This window comes from Globicephala melas, chromosome X, assembly GCF_963455315.2.
Source record: "Globicephala melas chromosome X, mGloMel1.2, whole genome shotgun sequence".
Taxonomy (NCBI): Eukaryota; Metazoa; Chordata; class Mammalia; order Artiodactyla; family Delphinidae; genus Globicephala; species Globicephala melas.
In genome coordinates, this window is record NC_083335.1 from 9,498,231 (window position 1) to 9,507,047 (window position 8,817).

The 8,817-nt window shown below is 35.6% G+C and overlaps 1 pseudogene; it reads right to left on the reverse strand.

Moving 5' to 3' along the window:
- Positions 1-288: 288 nt before the first annotated feature.
- Positions 289-832, reverse strand: LOC115849479 (transcription factor 7-like 1 pseudogene; annotated as a pseudogene).
- Positions 833-8,817: the final 7,985 nt, after the last annotated feature.

The following is an 8,817-nucleotide window of genomic DNA, read 5'->3' on the forward strand; positions in this document are numbered from 1 at the left end:
GCCCAGGTCCATCCACCGCTGCACATATAGGAAGAATAACACACTACTTTTCAGTTCTTGTTTTTTAAAGGTTTTTGTTTTGTTTTGTTTTGTTTTTTTAAAAAGCCTTAAGATCAGCTACTGGTTACATCTACAAAACGTAAAGTACTGCTGTTACCAGTCACTTTACAGAACAGTCCGAAGTGGTCAAATATTGACCAATAAAGTTCCTTTTTTTTCTCTTCTTCTTCTGCTGCATCATTACTACTCGATGAGTCACGTGACAGCCTGCATAGGTCAGGGGGCAGCTTAGTGGGCAGGCTTGGTGACCAAGGAAAGAGGCTGGGCCTGGAGCACGGGGAGGGCCTGGTGGGCATGGAGCGTGGCTGGGAAGGAAGGGGGGGACGTCAGCAGAGCTGTGGGCACGGACCCCAGGGGGAGGGGCCGGGACAGGAAGGGGGTCTGGCTGCGCATCTGGCCAGAGGAGGTGGCGGCAGCCTTCGCTGACAGGAAGGCAGCTGAGTGGAGAGCCAGCTGGGCCCGGGTCTCTGGCTTGGTGGTGAGGGAGAGGGGCTGGGCTTGCTCCGAGTGGGTGGCAGCCGCGGCAGCCGGGGAGGCCAAGGCCGCTGAGGCGGTGGCCGGGGAGTCCAGCATGCTGCCGAGGGAGGAGGCAGGGCTGTCACAGGGCTTCTGGGGGCAGGTACCTGACACATGGCTTCTTCCTTTTGGAGGCCAGAGCACCTTCTGTCTCCTGGACTTGCTGCTGGGAGGGGGTCTGGGACAGCTGCTTTTCTCACTTCCTCTTCTTTTTCTTACCGTAGTTGTCCCGGGCTAGTTCAACTTCATATCTCATAGATAGCAAAGTGAATTCTAAACAACAAATCAAATATGATTTTTAAAAACATGTTTTGGCAGCGCCGTGCAGCTTGTGGGATCTTAGTTTCCCAGTGGCAGTGGAAGCGCAGAGTCCTAACCAGGGATCACCAGGGAACTCCCTCAAATGTGATTATTAAATGTGTATTTTTAATGAAATTTAATTTTGTGATAGTATAAATAAAACCGTTTATGTTTCTGTTAAAAACATAAATCTGAATTTTCAGATTTAATTTTCAGATTTAATTTAAATTTTAAAATTTAAATTTAATTTTGTGATAGTATAAATAAAACCGTTTATGTTTCTGTTAAAAACATAAATCTGAATTTTCAGATTTAATTTAAATTTTAAAATTTAAATTTAATTTTGTGATAGTATAAATAAAACCATTTATGTTTCTGTTAAAAACATAAATCTGAATTTTCAGATTTAATTTTCAGATTTAATTTAAATTTTAAAATTTAAATTTGTGATAGTATAAATAAAACCGTTTATGTTTCTGTTAAAAACATAAATCTGAATTTTCAGATTCCAAAAGGGTCTTTACATATGTTGCCTCACTGAATTCTCATGAAAATTCTGTGATATACAATTCATAATATTTTTATAGAGTAAGATTGTTGTGAGGGTCAAGGGTGATAATCTACATATAAGCACTAAGCTCTCTGCCAGAAAATGTAAGTAAGCATCAAGTGTTAATGATTATCATTATTATCATTTTTTTCTTATTTGCAACAGCATATCAAGTAACTGATCTATGGTATCAATTATTTTATTATTTTTCATAATAATTTTCTTAATAACATTGCAAATTATTTTTCACCATTGCTAGTGACACCAGGCAAAGGAACATAAAAAAACAAAAGTAATACCTTCTCCATTACCCTTCATTTCATACTTCTTCTTTAATCAATATTAATTGCCTAGTTCATTTTATTCAACATTTGACACATTTAGAAATATATATAATACTCCAAAATCGCATGAATTCATGCAAGTCGTTGTATAGAATCAAATATTGTGATGATAACAGCATTTATGTTTCTCTGTCTCTTCAAAGCCAGTCCATAAAGTTTGGCCTTGGTAGCTTCTGAAAACATGGGATCATGTGTGTTTTTCTCACTGACTTCAACACCTGTCCATTAGCTGGGCTGTTACCTGAGCTTTCAGGTAATCAGTTTGGAGTAATTTTCCAAGGGAGGTTATAGAGTTTGACTAAGGCTACATCTTGATCCGGTGACCCACTGGAGACCTTGAAACAAAATAGCATTTTTACCAAGTAGAATTAATCTTACATAATCCATCTTTTTCATTAAATAACTCACCATGAACCTCCATCTGGGTGAAAGTAAGTAATGCCTTTTTTTTTTGTGGCGGGGGGTGTTGAAAATTATTTTATTTTTCCAGTTTTACTGATATATAATTAACAAAGAGCACTGTATAATTTCAAGGTGTACAACATAATGACTTGACACACATATACTGCAAAATGATTACCACAAGAGGTTTGGTTAACACTCATCACCTCATATGGTCATAAAAAAATGATTTTTCCTTGTGAGAACTTTTATTATTTGCTCTCTTAGCAGTTGTCAAATATACTACACAGCAATGTTAACTATAGTCATCATGTTTTATATTAGATCCCCAATACTTATTTTATAACTGTAAGTGTATGACTTTTTACCACCTTCATCCAATTCTCCCAATCCCATCCTCTGCCTCAGGTAACCACAAATCTGATCTCTTTTTCCATGAATTTGGTTTTATTTATTTATTTTTAGCTTCCACATATAAGTGAGATTATTTCTGTCTGACTTATTTCACTTAGCACAATGCCCTCAAGATCCATCCATGTTGTCACAGATGGCAAGGTTTCCTTCTTTTTTATGGCTGCATAATATTTCATTGTAGATATGTACCACATTTTCTTTATCCATTCATCTATCTGTGAACACTTAGGTTGCTTTCATGTCTTAGCAATTGTAAATAATGATGCCTTTTTTTAATTTTAATTTTTTTAGAATCTAAATTTTAACACACGTGGACTGAGTTTGGCTATGTTATAAATTGACAATATATCTGTGGATGTTTACTTCTGTTAAATACCTACTTTATGCAAGAGCAATTCAACTCTCAGTTAAGTATATTGATCTTTGTCATTAATTGAGCCAATAGTACAAGGTTTTCATTATTGTAGCATTACAATATCATTGAGGATCTGGTGTTTCAAATGCCTGCTATACCCTCTTTATTTAAGGATTTCATGAAATATTTTAAATTTAGATATTAATCTAAATATTGGCTTTCCATATTTATGAAAGTGTCACTTTGTGCTTTTGTTGAAAAGTTAGCTAAGCTACTCCATGATATTGCTGCCTTGGCATCCATTTTGTTCAACCAGATGGCCTGAGGGGGCCTTACACAGACACTAGTCCTTCATGCAAGCACATGCCCTACATAGCAGCTGGCAAAGTTATAAGTAAATATAAGTTCCTGATACGACTTCCCCAAACGTCCTTGTGATCAACAGTCTCCCCTCTTACGTGCCCTTTAGATAAGACACCCATGGGGCTTACCAAAACTCCACTCTTTTGACTTGAATTGATCAATCCCACCGTAACCTGGAAACCCCAAAGCACTCCACCCATGGACCCTAATAAAGGCATGTGCCCTAGGTCCTGTCTCTCCCTCTGGCTGCACTCTGCCTTGACCTCCCTATGTGACCCCTCAAGGGGTGCCCGGTAATTCCTCCAGGACCTGTGAGTAATAAACTTCTCTATTTCAAATTCTGCTGTGATCCAACACTCTGTGCTCCACTTAACAAGTGTTAATTTGACAAATTCATGACAGCCTTTTATTCTAGGATGACTAAATTAAAGGAAATGCAAGATCTTTCCAAGACAGAGTTTTCTCCTTTCTGATATGTGAAATTGGCCATTTTGATTTGTAAATGTGTCTATATAAGTGTGTGTGCATGGCTGTGTACTGTTATAGGGAATGTATACAAAAATTTGAGATGTGTTGTGATAATATAATGGCTTATAATTCTATGCTGCTTTTAATTTTCCAAAAGACTTCCTCATTGACACCTCATGGCAATCCTGTGATGTAGAATTAATAATATTTTCTAAATCATAGGATTGCTGTGAGGATCATATGAGATTATCCATCAATTAATACTAACACAAATTATCATTATTGTTCTAATTATTTTCATTATTATTCACTTTTATTTAACTTTATATGTTGAAGTAATTTTACATTCATAATGGATTGTGAAAATAGTACAAAGAATTCCTGTATCCTTCATTCAGCTTCCCTTTATGGTAGCATACTACCATATGGTAGGTACTATGGTAGCGTAACCATAGTACATTATCAAAATCAGGAAATTGACTTTAGTAGAATACTATCAATTAGATTATAGACTTTATTCAGATTTCATTAGTTATTGCATGCACTCATTTCTCTCTCTCTCTCTCTCTCTCTCTGTGTATGTGTGCATCTGTAAGTTCTATGAAATGCTATCACATATATGGATTTGTATAACCACTACCACAGTAAGGATACATAATTGTTCCATCACCACAAAGGAACTCTATCATATACCCCTTTACAGTCACACACTCCTCATCCACCTCCATGTCTAGACCCTGGGAATCTGTTTTCCACCTCTACGTTATTTTCATTTAGATAATGTTATGTAAATGAAATCATAAATATGTAATATTTTGAGGTTCTGTTTTTTTTACCCAGTGTAATAACCTTAAGCTCCATCTAACTTGTGTGAGTATTAATAGTTCATTCATTTGTAATGCTGAGTAACACTCCATGGTATATATGTACCACAGTTTGTTTAACCATTCACTCATTGAAGGACATTTGTGTTATTTCCACTTTTTGATTATTATAAATGGAGCTGCTATGAACATTCACATACAACAGTTTTTGTAGACAAATTTTTATTTCTGTGGGATAAATGTTGAGGAGGAAGATTGAAGAGTCATGTGGTAAGTGTATATTTAGTTTTAAAATTATCTACCAAACATTTCCAGAGCAGGTGTACAATTTTATATTCTCCTCAGCAATATATGAGAGATCCAGTTTCTCTGCATCCTTGCTAACATTTGGTATCATCACTGTTTTTTAATTTAGCTGTTCCAATGGTATGTAATGATATCTTATTGCAGTCTTAATTTGCATTTCCCTCATGGCTAATGATGTTGAACGTCTTTTCGTGTTTTTGTTTTTGGTTTTTTTTTTTTGGCTGCGCCACGTGGCATACAGTATCTCAGTTTCCTGACCAGGACCAGGGATGGAACCCATGCCCCCTGCAGTAGAAGCACAGAGTCTTAACCACTAGACCACCAGGGAATTACCAATACACAAAGTTCCAGTTGTGCAGGATGAATACATTCTGAAGATATAATGTACAGCATGGTGACTATACTTAATACTATATTGTAAACTTGAAATTTGCTAAGAGAGTAGATTTTAATTGTTCTCACAGAAAAAAATGGTAATTATGTGAGGTGATATGTTAATTAGGTTGTTTGTGGTAGTCATTTCATAATATATACATATATCAAAGCATCACTTTGAACACCTTAAAGATATAAATTTTTACTTGTAATTAAATCTCAGTGATGCTGGAAAAAAGTAATTCTCCTAAGATGTTTATTAAACATGTCTTTTTCTCTTACACTTATTTATTTTCAAGATATCTGGTTATTATTGCTAGAGACACAGTAGAAAACTAGGTTCAGAGAAATTATTGATGTCCCTCATTACCCTTCTGATTGCAGTTTGCACCCCAATGTTCTTATGGCAAGCGTTCTCATACATACCCTTCCACAACCTACTCCATGCTCAAAAAAACCCAGTCACGTTTATTTGTACATAGACATTATACCTATTTACACAGCCAAAAGAATTTTTTATTTGTTGGTTTGCTGTACAATGAAAGCGTCAAAATATTTGGTTCATTTTGTGCTGTATACAGTCATTATAAAGTGTTTAATAGGGAATTAGTACGTTTCGAGAATATAGCTTTGTTGTGAAAATGAAGTGAGCATAATCCATCTGAAACTCTATGTATGGACATTCCTTTGGAATAATTGCAGACTAGGAAATCTGTGCCACTCTTCTCAAAGAGCACCGCTAATATTACCAAATGAAACCAAAATTGAACAAAACAAACCAACAAAAAAATCATCTAACAAAGCAGGGAGATATTTAGAAACAAGATCTGGAAGAAGGAAACTTGGGGGAGCTCCTGGAGAAGGATGTGACTGCTGCTTGACCCGTGAGCTGGTTCAGAGCAATCAGAGGTTCCTCTCCCCTCCCCGCCCTTGGAAGATACGTTCTGCCCAGTGTTCCCACAGTGGGAGCTGTTCCAAGGACACAGCCTCGAGAGAGCGAGGTGTTGCTGAGACCATCTGGACTGAATATATGACTGAACCCCGTTAAGTCCTCTATATGAACTTTTAAGATTCAAGCAAGTGGGGATGCAGCCCTGGGAGACAAGCCTTGTATGTAAATTCCCTTACTCAGTGAATTGCCGCCTACCAATCTGGGGCGGCCTACCTCTTCCTTCCCTCTCTCCTTGCCCTCCATGTAAGGGGACCAGTTCTCGAACCAACAGAAACCCAAAGAGGTAAGCCTGGCATTTGGAGCTGAATTTTTACCAGAAACGTGATCATTCTCTATGTCTCCGTAGTTCCTCCTCTCCTTCTCAGACGTGCATACTTGTGCCTTTGGGATGCCATTAATTTTTTTCTGCTCTCTGCCTTTCTTACTGAAGTATTCATCCAGTAGACCTCATCTTTTAGTCGTTTGCTTGGATTTTCTAAGTGATATATATTATATAACACCTAAATGTAGTTACTAAGCCCCTGCTTGATATGTAACCATTAAGTAAAACTTAATAATTTTTTTCTTATTTAATTTCAAGAGCAATTACTGGATTTTTACAGAAGGCACAAGTGTGGCTTGTGGGGGTTAAATGACTGCTTTAAAGTCTTACATTCAGTGTCTGCTCTAAGGTTAACACACACGCATACACAAATACATCATATATGCTTACATACATGTGTGTTTATGTTGATATTATAAATAACAAGTGTAATCTTTTCTCACAAAAATATGCAAACTTATAAAAAAATAATCCTCAATCCCCACAGGTACATATCTTTCATACTATACTTCTTCCATAATCAGTGCTAACCTGCCTGGTGAATTTCATTCAGTAATATTTTATGCATTCATGTTCTCTCAGTGATCTCTCTCTCTCTCTCTTTCTCTGAATTTCGAGCCAGATCTGCCTCTTTTTATTCACTGCAGTTTTGCCATACGATTTCCTGCCTGATATACCAGAGATTTTCATTCTTTTTGTTTTCGGTGGTTTATCTTGATTAACCTTATCCATATTCATGCAGGTAATATTTTATCAAACAACTTTTTTCAAATAACCAATAAAGCCTCATTGGAATTTTAACTTATATATTAATATAAATTAATTAAATATCAAACTAATTATGTAGAAATTACCCCAGTCTCACCTAGATTCATCCTTTCCAGGAAAATGATTGTTTTTCCACCTAAATTTACATAGGTTTTAACCATTCATGATAAACCTATTTCTCAGCATTTTGCTTTTTCTTTCTATTGTAAATGGCTTCTTAATTCTGTTGCCTTTTACGAAAGATTATTACTAGTATATACAGATTCTGTTAAATGTTTGTATACCTGTTTTCTGTCTATACACTTTCTGAACTACTTTGTAACTTATCAGTTTTCCTAATGATCCTTTAGATTTTTCTAGGTAGATAATTATAATATCATCAATGTGTTTGAAGCTTTGTAGTATTGGAAACAATTCACATTTCAATGAATCGTATTCAGTTTATGCTATATTTGGTCATACAGAACAAATGTGACAGCAGATATACTTCTGGCACTGATTCCCTCTTCTCCACCCAGACAATTGCTTTCTTATATAACTGTGTTTTATGTCTCAACCATGCTATAGGTTCTCAGATAACGTACTTAGTGTGCACTATAATGCCTGCTCATAAAACCTAAACTCACTAGTGATCCTTCATTATGGCAGAATAAAAGGAATTTTGTAGCAAAAGGTAAAGGCAACAAGTTAGTAGGATGGTTTCTAACATTATCTTCTTATGCAGCAAATATGTAGGCCTTACATAAGCATACAACCTATTATCATGTATTGTTATGCTGTAAAGTACTTTCATGATACTTATAACCCCTTAACTTATATACTGATTATCAGCTTACATGATTAAAACACATATATGTGGGGGGTGATGGTGTGATGAATTGGGAGATTGGGATTGACATGTATACACTAATATGTATAAAATGGATAACTAATAAGAACTTGTTGTATACAAAAATAAATAAAATTAAATTAAAAAAACACATATATGTGAGCATTTATCTTTTCAACAACCCTTTAATATAGTAATAGTAGTTTCTATTATTATTGTGCGGTAAATAAAATTAGACAATCCATATAACTGCATGAAACATAGTAGCTGAGTCCTCATAAGTAATAAATAAATGGAGGCTGCTATTGCTCTTTTTATTAGTAATAAATTTTTTCTTTTGCTTACATAAAAGGACACCTGAAGAGGAAAAGTTAAATACCTTTTGTAAGATCACAAAAAGTGAAAAAGTGATAATCCAATATTTTTCGTCTTTTAAGATATATTTTCTTATTTAACATTGTTATTTCAATAGGAATATATGGTCATTGTTGCTAGAGAAACTGCAAAAATAAATACAGATAAGTAATGACGTTCCTCCATTATTCTGCTTCTGGTCAAAACTTTCCCATTACTACAACCCACTATATTCACCCAAGGATACTACTCAATGTTAATAGCCTGGTACATATCCTGGGATATCCTTCTCCATGCTCAAACAAATCAGTACAC